This window comes from Podarcis filfolensis, assembly GCF_964270895.1.
Source record: "Podarcis filfolensis genome assembly, chromosome: 10".
Lineage (NCBI taxonomy): Eukaryota > Metazoa > Chordata > Lepidosauria > Squamata > Lacertidae > Podarcis > Podarcis filfolensis.
In genome coordinates, this window is record NC_139612.1 from 14,067,304 (window position 1) to 14,084,317 (window position 17,014).

Genomic DNA, 17,014 nt, shown 5'->3' on the forward strand with positions numbered 1-17,014 from the left:
CAATGAGACAGAAACATGGAAGGTGCCTAAAGAAGCCAGGGTGGCTATCTAAAGAACTTTTAACTGAGTTAAGATTAAAAAAGGATGTGTACAAAAAATGGAAAAGGGGGGAAACCACCAAAGAGGAATTCAAACAAATAGCCAGCACGTGTAGACACAAAGTCAGAAAAGCTAAAGCACAGAATGAACTCAGGCTTGCTAGAGAGGTTAAAAGCAACAAAAAAGGCTTTTATGGGTATGTTCATAGCAAAAGGTAGAACAAAGAAACAGTGGGGTCACTCAGAGGAGAAGATGGTGAAATGCAAACAGGGGACACAGAAAGGGCTGAACTCCTCAATGCCTTCTTTGCCTCAGTCTTCTCCAATAAAGAAAACAATGCCCGACCTGAAGAATTTGGAGCAAATGATTCAGCAGAGGAAACACAGCCCAGAATAACTAAGGAGATAGTACAAGAATACTTGGCTAGTTTAGATGTATTCAAGTCTCCAGGGCCAGATGAACTGCATCCAAGAGATGCTGGCAGATGTGATCTCAGAACCACTGGCAGTGATCTTTGAGAATTCTTGGAGAACAGGCGAAGTCCCGGCAGACTGGAGGAGGGCAAATGTTGTCCCTATTTTCAAAAAGGGGAAAAGAGAGGACCCAAATAATTACCGCCCAGTCAGTCTGACATCAATACCAGGGAAGATTCTGGAGCAGATCATTAAGCAAACAGTCTGTGAGCACCTAGAAAGGAATGCTGTGATCACCAATAGTCAGCATGGATTTCTGAAAAATAAGTCATGTCAGACTAACCTGATCTCGTTTTTTGACAGAATTACAAGCCTGGTAGATGAAGGGAACACAGTGGATGTAGCCTACCTTGATTTCAGCAAGGCATTTGACAAGGTGCCCCATGATATTCTTGTAAAGAAGCTGGTAAAATGCGGCCTTGACTATGCTACCACTCAGTGGATTTGTAACTGGCTGACTGACCGAACCCAAAGGGTGCTCATCAATGGTTCCTCTTCATCCTGGAGAAGAGGGACTAGTGGGGTGCCACAGGGTTCTGTCTTGGGCCCGGTCTTATTCAACATCTTTATCAACGACTTGGATGATGGACTCAAGGGCACCCTGATCAAATTTGCAGATGACACCAAACTGGGAGGGGTGGCTAACACCCCAGAGGACAGGATCACACTTCAAAACGACCTTGACAGATTAGAGAACTGGGCCAAAACAAACAGGATGAATTTTAACAGGGAGAAATGTAAAGTATTGCACTTGGGCAAAAAAAATGAGAGGCACAAATACAAAATGGGTGACACCTGGCTTGAGAGCAGTACATGTGAAAAGGATCTAGGAGTCTTGGTAGACCACAAACTTGACATGAGCCAACAGTGTGACGCGGCAGCTAAAGAAGCCAATGCAATTCTAGGCTGCATCAATAGGAGTATAGCATCTAGATCAAGGGAAGTAATAGTGCCACTGTATTCTGCTCTGGTCAGACCTCACCTGGAGTACTGTGTCCAGTTCTGGGCACCACAGTTCAAGAAGGACACAGACAAACTGGAACGTGTCCAGAGGAGGGCAACCAAAATGGTCAAAGGCCTGGAAATGATGCCTTATGAGGAACGGCTAAGGGAGCTGGGCATGTTTAGCCTGGAGAAGAGGAGGTTAAGGGGTGATATGATAGCCATGTTCAAATATATAAAAGGATGTCACATAGAGGAGGGAGAAAGGTTGCTTTCTGCTGCTCCAGAGAAGTGGACATGGAGCAATGGTTCCAAACTACAAGAAAGAAGATTCCACCTAAACATTAGGAAGAACTTCCTGACAGTAAGAGCTGTTCGACAGTGGAATTTGCTGCCAAGGAGTGCGGTGGAGTCTCCTTCTTTGGAGGTCTTTAAGCAGAGGCTTGACAACCATATGTCAGGAGTGCTCTGGTGGTGTTTCCTGCTTGGCAGGGGGTTGGACTCGATGGCCCTTGTGGTCTCTTCCAACTCTATGATTCTATGATTCTATGATTCTAAATCACGCTTACTTTTACCATAAAAATCTTCACATTTTATCACTTACAAATAATACTATTTTAAAATACACTATTTTTTACTTCTAACCCTACAGCCTATATCCACTTCCAAAGCTATTCTAAGATTTAAATATTAACATATTTTTTCAGATATTCTTTAAACTTCTTCCAATCTTCTTCCACCGTCTCTTCTCCCTGGTCTTGGAGTGTCCCAGTCAGTTCGGCAAGTTCCATATTGTCCATCATCTTCATCTGCCATTCTTCGATAGTTGGTAAATCTTGTTTCTTCCAATTCTTCGCTAATAATATTCTCACAGCTGTTGTGGCATACAGAAAAAAAGTAACATCCTTTTTGGGGATTTCACACACACACACACCCACCCACTATACCAAGTAAAAAGGTTTCTGGTTTCTTAATAAATGTGTCTTTCAACACTTTTTTCAGTTCATTATAAATCCTTTCCCAGAAGTCTTTTACCTTGGGGCACATCCACCACATGTGGTAAAAGGTTCCTTCTTTTTCCTTACATTCCCAGCATTTAATATCATGAGTATGATACATTTTTGCTAACTTCACTGGTGTTAAGTTTTTTGGAAGCTGAACATCCGACACGCTTTTGCTTGACTGCAGGAAGCTCTTGCAGCCAATCAGAACACGCGCCTTGTTTTTTGAACGGTTTCAGGAGTCGAACGGACTCCCAGAATGGATTCAGTTTGAGAACCAAGGTGTCACTGTACTGCCAGATATGTACATAAAAACTCCCTGTGCTGGGGTATATTATTTGTTTATTTGTTGTTATTTGTTTGTATTCTGTGGATGCTGTGTGTGTGTGCCTGCCCCGTGCTTCACCTGGCTCCTTGACAGCTCCTTGACACCAAGAGGCTGAATGTGGTCCTCCAGGCCTGTCTTTCAGGCCCTCAGGATTCCTCCCAAAACATGTCCATTTCTAGGTCACACTCCTATCTCCAGGCTACACCCCTCCCTAGTCCTGTTCTGCACCCTCCTTGAGTGGTTTGTGCCTGGCTAGAATATGTGTGTTTGGTACTGCCTCATGTCTGCCTGGATGGAGAATGAAGAGACTTTGTCATTGAAATTCTACTCAGTATTGATCCAGAGTAGATTCCAATGTATAGTTAGCAGAGTAACAACTTAAACCCGTTGCAGGATTCCCAAGAAATAGACCAGAGACAATTGTATTTCATCCAGCAGAGCTTTACTGCTACTGAAGGCAAATGAGCAGAATGGTCACAAATCCAATAAGTTCAGGATTGGCGCTGTCCATAAGAAATCCAGTTGCAGCAGATTTAACCTAAACTTACAATAGCTTATAATAAGACTAAACCTTAACACTAAGCATACAGAATACCACACCAGAAAGAAAAGAGATAGATAGAGAAAGCCAGGCTTCTTCTGGCCTCACTATTATAGTCAGCATGACCTTGACAGAAAGACATAACAGAACCAGTTTAAACCACTTGTACTCAGAAGGAATAACCCAATCATCATAAAGTTTCTGTCACACAGAGAAGCTTCCAGAAGCTTCTTGAATTAAGTAGAATAGGAAAGATCCTCTACACATCAGATGATGATGATGATGATGATGATGATGATGATGATGATGATGATGATATTTATAGCCCACCCTTCTGTTGGTGGCTCCCAACAGAACACTAAAAACAGAATAAAACTTCAAACATTAAAAACTTTCCTAAACAGGGCTGCCTTCAGATGTCCTCTGAAAAGTCAGATAGTTGTTTATTTCCTTGACATCTGATGGGAGGGCGTTCCACAGGGCGGGCACCACTACCCAGAAGGCCCTCTGCCTGGTTCCCTGTAACCTCACTCCTCACAGGGAGGGAACCGCCAGAAGGCCCTTGGAGCTGGACCTCAGTGTCCGGGCTGAATGATGATGGTGGATACGCTCCTTCGGTTATACTGGGCCAAGGCCATTCAGGGCTTTACAGATCAGCACCAACAATTTGACTTGTGCTCGGAAACGTACTGGGAGCAAATGTAGGTCTTTCAGGACAAGTGTTATGTGGTCTCGGCGGCCAGTCACCAGTCTTGCTGCCACATTCTGGATTATACTTTCTGTACTAAGAAATGCAAACTGACAGACATTTGTGTGGCTGGCATGTTGCCTACTGCACAAAAGTAAGACTTGCCTCACTTGTCCAGTCCACGTCTTCCTCTAGCAACACCAACCTTCCCCTCTTAACCACATCCATCGCCAATATGAGGCCCATGAAACATCGTCCAAAGGGGAATGCAGCTCTGGGACTGGAAAAGGAAGAAGTTCCCCATAGCTGAGATATATTCCAGACATAAATTTGACGTGGCCAAAGACCGTGTCTCGAAGCATGTGGCTTGGTTAGGATGCCAATCATTGCAGAAAAGCACAACAAGCCTCTCCATACTGCTCCTCTCTGTAAATCATCATTCCAGTGGGCCAATACCATCCCATTTTTCTAGAAATGTCACCCTTGTCCTTTCTTATTATTATTAATCATTCGTATGTGCCCAGTAAATATGTGGGATGTGCGAGCATTTATCTCTTCCTGCGTGCGTTTCTTAAGCGCAGCTGTGTAATCTCACTAAAAGATCCATCCATTTATCCTTAGGCCCCTTACATTCTTCCCAGTTGTTTGTGTAAATATTAAGAAGTTACAACTTGCAAGAGAGATTATTTCACAGATAAGAATTTGACAGCTCAGAAGATACGTCCAAGGCCGGTTCTAATAGTGATATTTCATGCATGCAAACACCTGGCTGGTTGGCAATGAAATTTATTATCATTTTTTTTACAAGGACTTCTGAATGCATGTATTTTAATATTATTTTTAGCTTATCATTGATTTTTGAAATTATTTTTACAGATTTTACAGTGTTCTTAACATGTGTAAATCGCCTTGATTTTTTTTTTTAAATTTCTTTTTTTACAATCCAGTGGTATATAAATTTTCTGAAATGGATTAATTCCTCTACACACTTTGTGGTCAGAAATCTGCATCGCACAATTTACAGAGCTGTAAAGAAGAGCTGTGGTTTGGTTCATGTATTGTTTCAGGAAATGTGCATTACAATGCAAACCAAACCGAATTTCTTCAGCTGAATTGGGTGGAGACTGCCTTGGATTGCCCAGGTCAAGTCAGGCCTCCTGGAGTGATCTGGAGCTGTCAGGGAACAAGGAACAAGGCAGGAAGAAGGAGCTTTGCCTATGAACTCTGGTTCCCGTAGGCGGACAGAAACATGCAGTAAAACTGAAAAGGATTGAACCCTTCATTAACCAGCTGGTGAGTGGAGAATACAATCCTACTGGCTTCAGGGAACCATAGCTATCAACTTACAGATTTGAAAAAAAGGGACCAGCAGCCTCGAAAATAAGGGATCAGCAGCCAAAATAAGGGATTTTAGTCAACCAGCAGCCAAACAAAGCCTCAAGCGGTGGTTCCCATAGCACAGCAACCCGGCAAAGGGAAACCACCGTCCCCTCTCCGCTGGGAAGCGCTAAGCAAAGGCGAGCCCCCAGGCAACACGGCCGATTTGATCGGCACAAGGCATGCAAGCTCTACCCCCCTCCTCCCTGGCCGGCAGGGAGGGAGGGAGAGGAGCTGCTTCCTTTGAAACCCGGGAAATTTAAGGGACATCATCAATAAGGGACAGCAGCGGGACATGGTGCTGGGATAAGGGATTGTCCCTCCATATAAGGGACGCTTGACAGCTATGCAGGGAACACACTGACAAAGCACACCCCAGTACAGTGGTACCTCGGTTTTCAAGTGTCTTGGAAGCCAAATGTTTCGGTTTTCGAGCATCTTGGAAGCCGAACATTTTGGTTTTGGAACGCCGAAAACCTGGAAGTAATTGCTTCCATTTTCGAATGCGCCTCGGAAGTCGAACAGCTTCCACCGAGGTTTTTTCAATTTTCTCCATTGTAATTGCAAACCCCCCTTTGCGCCTCGGTTTTTGAAAGTTTCGGAAGTCGAACAGTCTTCTGGGATGGATTACGTTCGAAAACCGAGGTACCACTGTACAGGGCTGGCCTAATAAATTTTGACAGTGGAGGCAAGCCACAAAATGGGAAGACGGGATAAGTGAATGTAGACATCAGGCACAAGTAGGGAACAAAGATCTACACATCTAGATTGTTGTGCCTCAATGAAAATGTTCTTACCAGCACAAAAAAGAGCACAGTGAAGGTATTTGCATGATGGCAATCGCATCCCCTTCAACACTTTGAAGCCAAATTCACGACACCATCTTCCAGGACGTCATCTTCCCATTTTTTATTGTGAGAGTACAGTGGCCATTTTGGCTACTGTGATCTCACGTGATTTCATGTCATGCCCCCCATAGAGTTTTGGGGGGCACAGTGCAAAAAAGTGAGCATTTTGGAGCATCACGCGAGATCATGGGCCCCCCCAAAAATATAAGGTTTTTTAAATGGGAAAACTGCACTGTGAAATCTCACGAGATCACAACAAACAAAATGGCTGCCATTCTCTCATGATAAAAAATGGGTTGTCCCTGTTTTTTCCAGGACACTTGCAGGGTATGCAATAGGCTGGGAGTTCCAAAGTCTGGGTGGTGCCACACTAAAAGACGCATTTTGTACAAATGCAGAATGTATTATGTGCTCCTCATGGGCGGGCCAACTCTGCCCTAGTAGGATTGGTGAGTAGGGGATTCAGTCCTGCAGGGTGCAGGTATCTGCCTTGCCCCATAGGGAATGTGCTAGCAAAACAGCACCCATCAGGATTGACCCTCCTGCTCTCTGCAGAGCGGTTGGGCAGGGAGATAATAACAATATAATAATAATTTATTATTTATATCCCGCCCATCTGGCTGGGTTTCCCCAGCCACTCTGGGCAGCTTCCAACAGAACACTAAAATACAATAACCTATTAAATATTAAATGCTTCCCTAAACAGGGCTGCCTTCAGATGTCTTCTAAAAGTCTGGTAGTTGTTCTTCTCTTTGACATCTGCTGGGAGGGCGTTCCACAGGGCGGGTGCCACTACCGAGAAGGCCCTCTGCCTGGTTCCCTGTAACCTCGCAGCGAGGGAACCACCAGAAGGCCCTCGGCACTGGACCTCGGTGTCCGGGCAGAACGATGGGGGTGGAGACGCTCCTTCAGGTATACTGGACCGAGGCTGTTTAGGGCTTTAAAGGTCAGCACCAACATCTTCCCCAACTCTGCTCTCAACCATATGTTACCTAGGGTTAAGCATTAGCCGCACCCCTCAAATTGATTCAGGGCTGGATATGAGTCAGGTGTTCCCTGGGTTGGCCTGAGTCAGATCGGGGTCATCTTGGGGTCTGGATCAGGTGGGGGGCGAAGGCTGTGCCCAGCCCTGAAAACAAATACCTTGCATTATTCACATCCCTGTGTGTTTTCTTTCAAAGTAAACAAAGCAACTAATGGCCTATCAATTAGCCAGCTCCCTGCAGGGTTCTAAACCTCTATTGAGCATCACGATAACAGAACGTCAAACAAAGTGTCATGTCAAAAAAAATCCAACATTAATTATGTATAATCTTGCAGGTTTTTTATTTTATTTCTAAATAACCCACTATGAACAAATGTGGATTGCATTCACTTCGAGGAATTTCATCCCCAAACACTGAAGCAATGAGAATTTCCATATTTGCACCCGGTTACGGCAGAATTCTCTGACATGCCTGCTTCTTAATGAGTAGCTATGAGCTGGTGTACTTACGAGAACATGAGTTTACAGTGGAAAAACAGCGGCTTTTAACTTCTGAAGAAGTCTGCACACACAAACACACACACTCCTTAATCTATTTTACCCCCTGAAACAAAAGAAAATGAGTTGGATTTTGTTTCCTGCTAAAGGAAATGCAAGAAACCCACATTTTAAAAAGTGATGGAATTGAAAATCAAAATGCATGCCAGAGAATTCTGCTAACAACAGTTCTGCACTTTTCCAAAGGATACATCACAGATGAGCATGAAGCACATAAATCAGACAGAAGCAGGGGAAATATCATGGAAATTTCCTGCTCGTTGTTTCCTGTGTTGTTTTGGCCTCATTCCGGGCTGCAACACCGAGGGGGATACATAGGTATGGAAGTATTGTATGATGCCTGCTTTTACGTCGTCGTCCTTTCCCCCCCATCCCGCATACGTTTTGGTGATAAAATTCAAAAGCTAATAAAATCAGACAGATTATAGCTGCATTGATGAATGGCCTTGTCTGGCTTTTCTGTCTGGAGACCAGAGCAGGCAGTGTCTGGAGGCGGGGAGTAGTGGGGGGGGGGGGAGAGAAGGCAGTCTGAGCAGAGAGAAGGAGGGAGAGAGAACATCGAGCAAATGGATTGTGTCTGGCTGCTCCCATTATTAATACTGATCTGTATCAGAGTCGTGATGAATACGTGGGAACCCTCGGACATACTAATGGTCTCCCCCTTTAAGCAGTAATCTCTACCTTTCTATCCAGTTTAAGATTAAAAATGCTCTGTGATCTCGTCGTTGATGGGAACGGTTATGTCGACGAGTCAAGTCTCTGGGCGGGGAGAAGAAAGATTTGAGCACATTTCATGAAAAATGTTTTTAAAAATCAGCTCTAAGGACAGGAGATGGGTGTTTCCTGCGTCACAGACAACTACATAAGCTCAGGTGCTGTTCGAATTCCTATTCGGCGCAGTCTCTGCCGGGATCGTTCCAGCTGTATACCAATAATGTGAGTCCTGTGCCAAATTATGCAGAACGGTTATGTTATGTTATGTACTGAGTTGAATAGGATCCAAAAGACAGGTCCTAGAACAATAGGATTCAGAATGCAGCAGTCTGATTGGTCCTAGAACAATGCAGCAGTATGATTGGTCCGCAGGAGCCACCCAATCCAGCTCCAGGTGGAAGTGAATCCGCAACCTGATTGGCCTACAGGAGAATCCCAGAATTAGCCAATCACGTGCGGCCCATTGTGTAAATAATGTATATAAAGCAGATATTTTGGGGAAACTTCATGCCTCACTACCATGAGCTGAATAAAGAGCATGAAATCCACACTCGACTCCGAGTATATTTCAGGTTACATGCGCGGGGTCATTTTGCGTTAAGGCTGGGCCATGGGGGAACAGGAGGCAGGGGCTGAATCAGAGAATCAGAACTGAGGGTTCAGGCAAAGTCGCAGCACCCACAAGAATTACTTTATAACACTTTCTCCCTAGGGGGCTCAGGGATCCCAATGGCCAGCCTTGGTGAACATTGCTGTTTGGAGCCTGAGATTTCACCTACCCAGGAAGATGCACCAACCTGCAGTCCTTTTTTTAAAAAAAAATCATTTTTATTGATTTTCCCATAAAAAACAGCCAATCTCATATCCAAATCATAATCCAATTAAAAATAATAAGCTAAAATTTAAAAAATGACCAATGATAATCCAAATTGTAATTATTAATTTTTCCAGGCTCCCCATCGTCTGGACCTCTGAAGCATATCTCCAAATCTTCATCCCTGCCTCTTCTCGTTGTTTTCGTATTTTCCGCCTTCTGATCTTAACGCTTTAAAGTTCTCCATCCCTGGTTCTGCGATTCTCAGTCATGTCAGAAATCATATATCCTTTCGTCCGTCGAATACGGCTTTATTTGTGTATATATATTTTTTTTTCAACTGTCTATTTGCCAGCGCAGCTTTCCCTGACTCCATTCCAATCTTCCAAACCAGGCTGTTGTCCAAGTCTATCGTCTGAAGTTTAATGACGCAGTAACTCCCAAGTCGTTAAATCATTCCAATCCGGGCTGTTGTCCAAGCTACTGTAAATTGTTAAGCATACTGTTTGCAATAATGCAGTGTAAATGAGCTGTATTCCACAGATATAAGTCATTTGGTGATCGCACCAACCTGCAGTTCTAATGACTCACCACATGGAGGCAGCTCAAAACAGAGTGGCAGGTTCCCAGTAATAGCCCAGGCGATTCGTCCTGACATACTTTGGGGAGGGGATCAGGGGTCCACAGTAATTCAATAGCTCTCCTCCATTCTGATAATTCCTCACCACATCCAGTTACAGGAAAGGCACTAAGTGCCTAGGATCAGGTTTTCGCACACATATCCCCCTAGTCCTCAACCTCAGCCCTCCGGATGTTTTGAGTCTACAATTCCCATTATCCCTGACTACTGGTCCTGCTAGCTAGGGATCATGGGAGTTGTAGGCCAAAAACATCTGGAGGGCCAAGGTTGAGGAAACCTGCCCTAGTGGAATGAGAAAACCCATACAAAAATAGTGGGGTGTATGGTTCAACCTAGCCCTGCCAACCTAGCAGTTTGAACACCTGCCAACCTAGCAGTTCGAAAGCATGTCAAAGTGCAAGTAGATAAATAGGTACCGCTTCTGCAGGAAGGTAAACGGCATTTCCGTGCACTGCTCTGGTTCGCCAGAAGCGGCTTAGTCATGCTGGCCACATGACCTGGAAGCTGTACGCCGGCTCCCTCGGCCAATAAAGCGAGATGAGCGCCGCAACCCCAGAGTCAGTCACGACTGGACCTAATGGTCAGGGGTCCCTTTACCTTTACCTTTATGGTTCATTTATTTTTCCCATATCCAAGTCTTATCTCAGTATCAGATAAGACAGAAGCACTATTAATAGGGTGGTTCCCTAGACCAGATGGGTAGGAGATCAGCTGCTCTTGGTGGGGTTACACTTCCTTGGAAGGAGCCGGTTCATAGCTTGGGGATACTCCTGGGTCCTGAGACTCCTGAAAGCCAGTGTGGTGTAGTGGTTAAGAGTGGTAGACTCGTAATCTGGTGAACCGGGTTCGCTTCCCCGCTCCTCCACATGCAGCTACTGGGTGACCTTGGGCCAGTCACACTTCTTTGAAGTCTCTCAGCCCCACTCACCTCACAGAGTGTTTGTTGTGGGGGAGGAAGGGAAAGGAGAATGTTAGCCGCTTTAAGACTCCAGACTTCTCCTCTTCTTCTACTTCTTCTTCTTCGTTGTCACTTGAGGCTCAGGTGGCCTCAGTGGCCTGGAGTGCCTTCCATAAGCTTTGACTGGTGGCCTAGCTACGCCCCTATCTGGACAGGGACAGAGCATACTGTTGTCTAGGCTCTGGTAACCTCAAGGTTAGATTAGTGCAATGTGTTATATGTAGGGCTGCCTCTGAAGATGGTTCAGAAACTTGAGCAAGTGCAGAATTCAGTGGCCAGGTTGCTCACCGGAGCAAGACAGTTTGAGCATATTACACCGATCCTGGTCCGACTGCACTGGCTACCAGTTAGTTTCCAGGCCCAATTCAAAGTGCTGGTTTTGACCTATAAAGCCTTAAACGGCTCACAGTCGCAAGACCTCAAGGACCACCTCTTCCCATATTAACCTACCTGGACCCTGAGATCATCTTCTGAGGCCCTCTTTCATGTGCCTCCTCCTTGAGAGGTCCGGAGGGTGGCAACATGAGAACGGGGCCTTCTCTGCAGTGGCTCCCCGTCTGTGGAATGCTCTCCCCCAGGAAAGTTCGCCTGGTGCCTCCATTATACACCTTTAGGCACCAGGCAAAACCATTCCTTTTTAACCAGGCCTTTGGTTGATTTGATTGACATCCTATAGCCTTTTAAAATCTGGGGGTTTGGGAGGATTTTGGGTTGCTGCTTTTATTTTGGTTACATATTTTGTGGTTTTGTGTTCTGGCTTTGTTCTGTGAGCCGCCCTGAGTATAGGGAGGAATATACATTAAATAAATAAATATTATGCATGGTAGAAAATCAGTGATAGCCCAAATCAGCATTTCATGAGGTAGAATAAAGGAAACGGGGGGAGACCCAAAGTGGCAAATAGGTTTGTTATTCAGCTCTCGGTTTTATTATTTTTTAAAAAATAAATAAATAAACCACCACTGATAGGAAGATTGAGAGAATTTTATCTGATGTCTACGGTAGCAGGACTTATTTACTTATTTGCAGAAGAAAACAAAGCCATCCATTTGTCCTCACATAACCTTTCAGGGACAAATAAATACCCTACTTAATCTGATCATCTACTTTGTACCATTCAGGCCCAACAGCAGTTGATATGCAACATTTTTTGATCCTAATAAATGACTCTCACCCTTTTTATAGCCGGAACGTATTTCCAAAAGATGAGCTCTCTGTTTAGGAAATGTCTTTGAGGTGCCCTATACTCACTCAGTTTGGGGAGAAAGTGCTGGGCTATATAAATATGATTGTGCAGAAAAATCTGAATTTTCAAAATATTATTTTCAATGTTATACCTGTTGCATGGAAGTTGACAACTGGACAATGAAAATGGATTCTATGTTCCCTAACTGTGGCCAAAAGATTGATATTAAATAAAGAAAGGATCTCCTTTAATCAGTGAAATAATAATAATAATAATAATTTCATTTCTATATCGCTTTATATTTTTAAGAAAAATCTCAAAGTGGTTTACAGCATAATTGATGACATGACAACACTAGCAACATATGAACGTATTATTTATAGATAAAGACTTTATTTGGATAAATATATTGATATTTGGAATGAGTTTATACAGAATACAGTAGGGTATTAATAATCATGTGTGTATTAGGACAATAATATTATCTCTTGGGGGTTATTGGGTTGTTCTTGTTTTTATTATGTTTATATGTTTTTATATTGTGATTTTATGTTGTAACCACCCTGAGACCTGCGGGTATAGGGTGGTATACGAATTTAAACAACAGCAACAGCAGCAGCAACAACATGTATAGAAATGTAACTGGATATTTATTGTATTATATTACATTGCATTTTTCACACTTTTTTACTTTCTTTTTCTCTCCCTTTTCTTTTTTTCTTTTCTTCTTTATTTTAGCAATGAAAACTTTTTTTTAAAAAAAAAGTGACTCTCAACAACCAAAGGTATTTATGAGTCTCCTTTTCTTGTGAACAGTTTGACAATTTGACCACAATTCGATTTGCACTTATTACATGGGCATGTCAGTGTTTGGGAGTCTGTTTTTTCAAAGACTTCAAAACACAATTTGGCCATTCATTGATAAAGGTGCCCTCTTCACCACTTGGCTCTGGGTGTATTTTGGGCTGCCATGCAATGAGCCTCGACAGCCACCATACTACAAAATTGTTTTGTTTTGTTTTTGGATGAAAGTATACTTTAAAAAGGGACGCGGGTGGCACTGTGGGTTAAACAACAGAGCCTAGGGCTTGCTGATCAGAAGGTCGGCAGTTCGAATCTGCGCAACAGGATGAACTCCTGTTGCTTGGTTCCTGCTCCTGCCAACCTAGCAGTTTGAAAGCACATCAAAGTGCAAGTAGATAAATAGGTACCACTGCGGCGGGAAGGTAAACAACGTTTCCATGCACTCCTCTGGTTCGCCAGAAGAGGCTTAGTCATGCTGGCCAGATGACCTGGAAGCTGTACACCGGCTCCCTCAGCCAATAAAGTGAGATGAGCGCCGCAACCCCAGAGTTGTCCACGACTGGATCTAACAGTCAGGGGTCCCTTTACCTTTACCCAGTTACTGGGACGCGGGTGGCGCTGTGGGTTAAACCACAGAGCCTAGGAATTGCTGATCAGAAGATTGGTGGCTCGAATCCCCACAATGGGGTGAGCTCCCATTGCTCAGTCCCAGCTCCTGCCAACCTAGCAATTCGAAAGCACGTCAAAGTGCAAGTAGATAAATAGGTACCGCTCCAGCGGGAAGGTAAATGGCATTTCCGTGCGCTGCTCTGGTTTGCCAGAAGCGGCTTAGTCATGCTGGCCACATGACCTGGAAGCTGTACGCCGGCTCCCTCAGCCAGTAAAGCGAGATGAGCGCTGCAACCCCAGAGTCGTCCACGACTGGATCTAAAGGTCAGGGGTCCCTTTACCTTTACTTTATACTTTAAAAAATAAATAAATTCTGTAGACCATCACCCAGAACAGGGGTGTGCTCTTTGCATTGCTTAAAAGGTCAAGGTGAATGAGCTAAAAATTCTTAATCAAAGTGAAGTTATGTGAGTAATAAAGCATTCCTAGGACCAAATGACAAGGAGGGAGGGGATAAACCTAAATCATGATTACTTTGCATTATCTTTCCTGCCTGACACATATAATGCCACTCGAAGCTTTGAATGTTTTTGTTGCATCATAATCTCATTGTTCTATATGATATGATAAATTGCCTTTCATTTTACTCTCTTTTCGGTTTATTCTTGATTAACAAATTCAGGTTAGCCACAGAAGAAAATGCTTTTACCACCACCCCTCCCCAATCTACTAAACTCAAGTACTGAAGCGCAGGAATAACTGGGGAAAGACGACCAGGGTTGTAAAACATTGAAGAAGCTTCTTGCTGACTTGAATATTTTGAAACAGCTTCAGTGACGTGAATGGAATTTGTTTTAATAACCTTGAAATGCCCTGCAATATTTTAATGCTGCCAGAGGACTTTACGCTTTTCTTTTCTTTTACTGTTTCTCATCTTGTCAGTATTTTTTATTTTATTTTTTTGATCGTGTGATGCAATATGGGAATTAACTGCCTGGCTATTCCTCCCTCTGCATTTATATGGTTGCAATTCTCGGAACATTCCTTCAGAAACACTAAATCCTGCCTCTCTATCTCCCCCTCATTAAGCATTAACCACAATCCCAGATGCACGAGTAGAGATTTATTAGAGCGCTCTCTCTGGTTTTAACTATCATTATAACAGACAGCGATGTGATTTTACAAAAACTTCAGAACGAGATCACTCTCCAAGGCCCTATTGCTGTAATACACTCTGTTACAATCTATTGCTCTTTTAAACATCCAATGTGGTTAAAGTGTGAGGGGGGGCACAAACAGGAAAATAACAAAGCTGGGACGATGCAATTTACTCATATTTAGGCCTAGTGAACGCTGAGGTGAATTTATTTGCTGCTTGTTTGTAAAACAACACCCTCCTCAAAGCGGTTTGCAACAAAACAATAAAATTGAGGCGGTGGGAATGAAATGCTTTAAGACGCGATTCCGTCCCATAGCCATGCCTGAACCCAGATCAGTATGGGCCAAGATAATCAGTTTCATCTGAGAGTACTTGCAGTTCTTGTGGCATAACCCTCTCAATCACTTTCCCCCCAAAGGTGTCTTTATTAAGTCATTGTATGTCACAATGGTCTAAACCACAGAGCCTAGAGCTTGCAGATCAGAAGGTTGGCAGTTCGAATCCCCGCAATGGGGTGAGCTCCCGTTGCTCGGTCCCTAGCAGTTCGAAAGCACGTCAAAGTGTAAGTAGATAAATAGGTACCGCTCCCATGGGAAGGTAAACGGCATTTCCGTGCGCTGCTCTGGTTCGCCAGAAGTGCCTTAGTCATGCTGGTCACATGACCCGGAAGCTGTATGCCGGTTCCCTTGGCCAACAAAGCGAGATGAGTGCCGCAACCCCAGAGTCGTCCACGACGGGACCTAATGGTCAGGGGTCCCTTTACCTTTACCTATGCCACAAGAGAGGCTGTATTATGAGACAACTAATAAACAACAACACAACAATAGACGCCCAAGCCTGTTGCATAAAGCAAGGCACTGATAACATTAAATGAGCAGACTTAAAATCAGGATTGACTGAAATTTCAATTAACAGCCCGATATTCTATAAAAATCCATTGGCTTGGCTAGGTATAAGGCAGCTTAGAAGTGTTATCTAACTACTGTTTGAAATGTCGCAGGAATGCATCCCTAGCTTTCGCTGGAGGCTCTGAGAACAGACAGAGGCTGGCTCCCAAACGCTCTAAATTTAGGTGGGAAACGATGTCGGATTCTCCCAGGAATGCTCTATTCAGCTCCGAGGACGCGGCTGCTATGCCAGTTTCATAGAAATAATGAGCCAGGGAACTCTGACACTTTTCAAGCTGTTCATGCTAAGGAATGCAATCGGTAAAGAAAGACCACCCTCATAACATGGGACTTACCGCCCATGGGTGACCAAACACAATAGCATTCAAAAGGTGGCAATAGTGCTGCCACCCTAAAAAGATGACATATCCAATTATATATTTTGCAGGAAGCCTCATTAGCGCCTCAGGGGAAAACTGTGAACCATTGTTATCTTCACTCTTCGTGTTTAAGGGTGCTTGGGATTTTGTTGTCGGTGGCGGTGTGTGTGTGTGCTTCTTAACAAAACTCAGAACGCAGTTTATGTTCATTTTCTTAGTAGTCACACTATGGAGATTTGGGCCTTCCCTCACAGCAATAATGTTGCAAACAATTCAGTGTTATGTTTTCTTTCAGGCTCCTTTGCTGTGAAGCAAGCTCTGCATTTTTAAAATAAAAAATATCATTTTTATTTCTCCTCCCCTTCTTTCCCACCCCATATACCGTATTTTTCACTCTATAAGACGCACCAGACCACAAGATGCACCTAGTTTTTGGAGGAGGAAAACAAGAAAAAAAATATATTCTGAATCTCAGAAGCCAGAACAGCAAGAGTGATCGCTGCGCAGTGAAAGCAGCAATCCCTCTTGCTGTTCTGGCTTCTGTGATAGCTGCACAGGCTGCATTTGCTCCATAAGACGCACACACATTTCCCCTTACTTTTTAGGAGGGAAAAAATGAGTCTTATAGAGCAAAAAATACGGTATATCTCAGGGCTCTTTCTCCATTTGGGAGGCAACGAACCTGAAATGATGCAACCCATGCCATCAAAACTGATTTGTTTAGGCCCGCCGAACTGCAAGTCAAATAAGCATTCCATTTTTTATAGATTGCCTTGACCTTCGCTGGGCAGAACTACCAGTGGGGGGACGTGGGAGAAGAGAGATACATTACGCCCAGAAAGCAGAGTTCGTAACTTCTTATTCAACGCAAAAACATTCAGAGCCACGGTGGACATTGTGCTATCAAGGAGATAAATGAGCTGCTTAAGAGAGATGTGCCTCACCTGTGCCCTGGGATCCTTTCTTGGTGTGAATATTTGAAGGGTGAAAACTTGGCTCACATCCACACTTCACATTTAGTCACGTATCACTTTAATTGCCATCGCTTCCCACAAACAGTCTTGGGAACCACTGGTGCCAACC

General features: G+C 43.9%; 1 long non-coding RNA gene across 2 annotated transcripts in view; it reads left to right on the forward strand.

The window, feature by feature from the left end:
* Positions 1–16,812, forward strand: part of LOC310744257 — a 40,597-nt gene extending 23,785 nt beyond the window's left edge. For both annotated transcript variants that reach the window (XR_014539457.1, XR_014539458.1), the window contains one exon: positions 16,584–16,812. This is a non-coding gene — a long non-coding RNA (uncharacterized lncRNA). The remainder of the gene's footprint in view (positions 1–16,583) is intronic.
* The last annotated feature ends 202 nt before the right edge of the window (positions 16,813–17,014 follow it).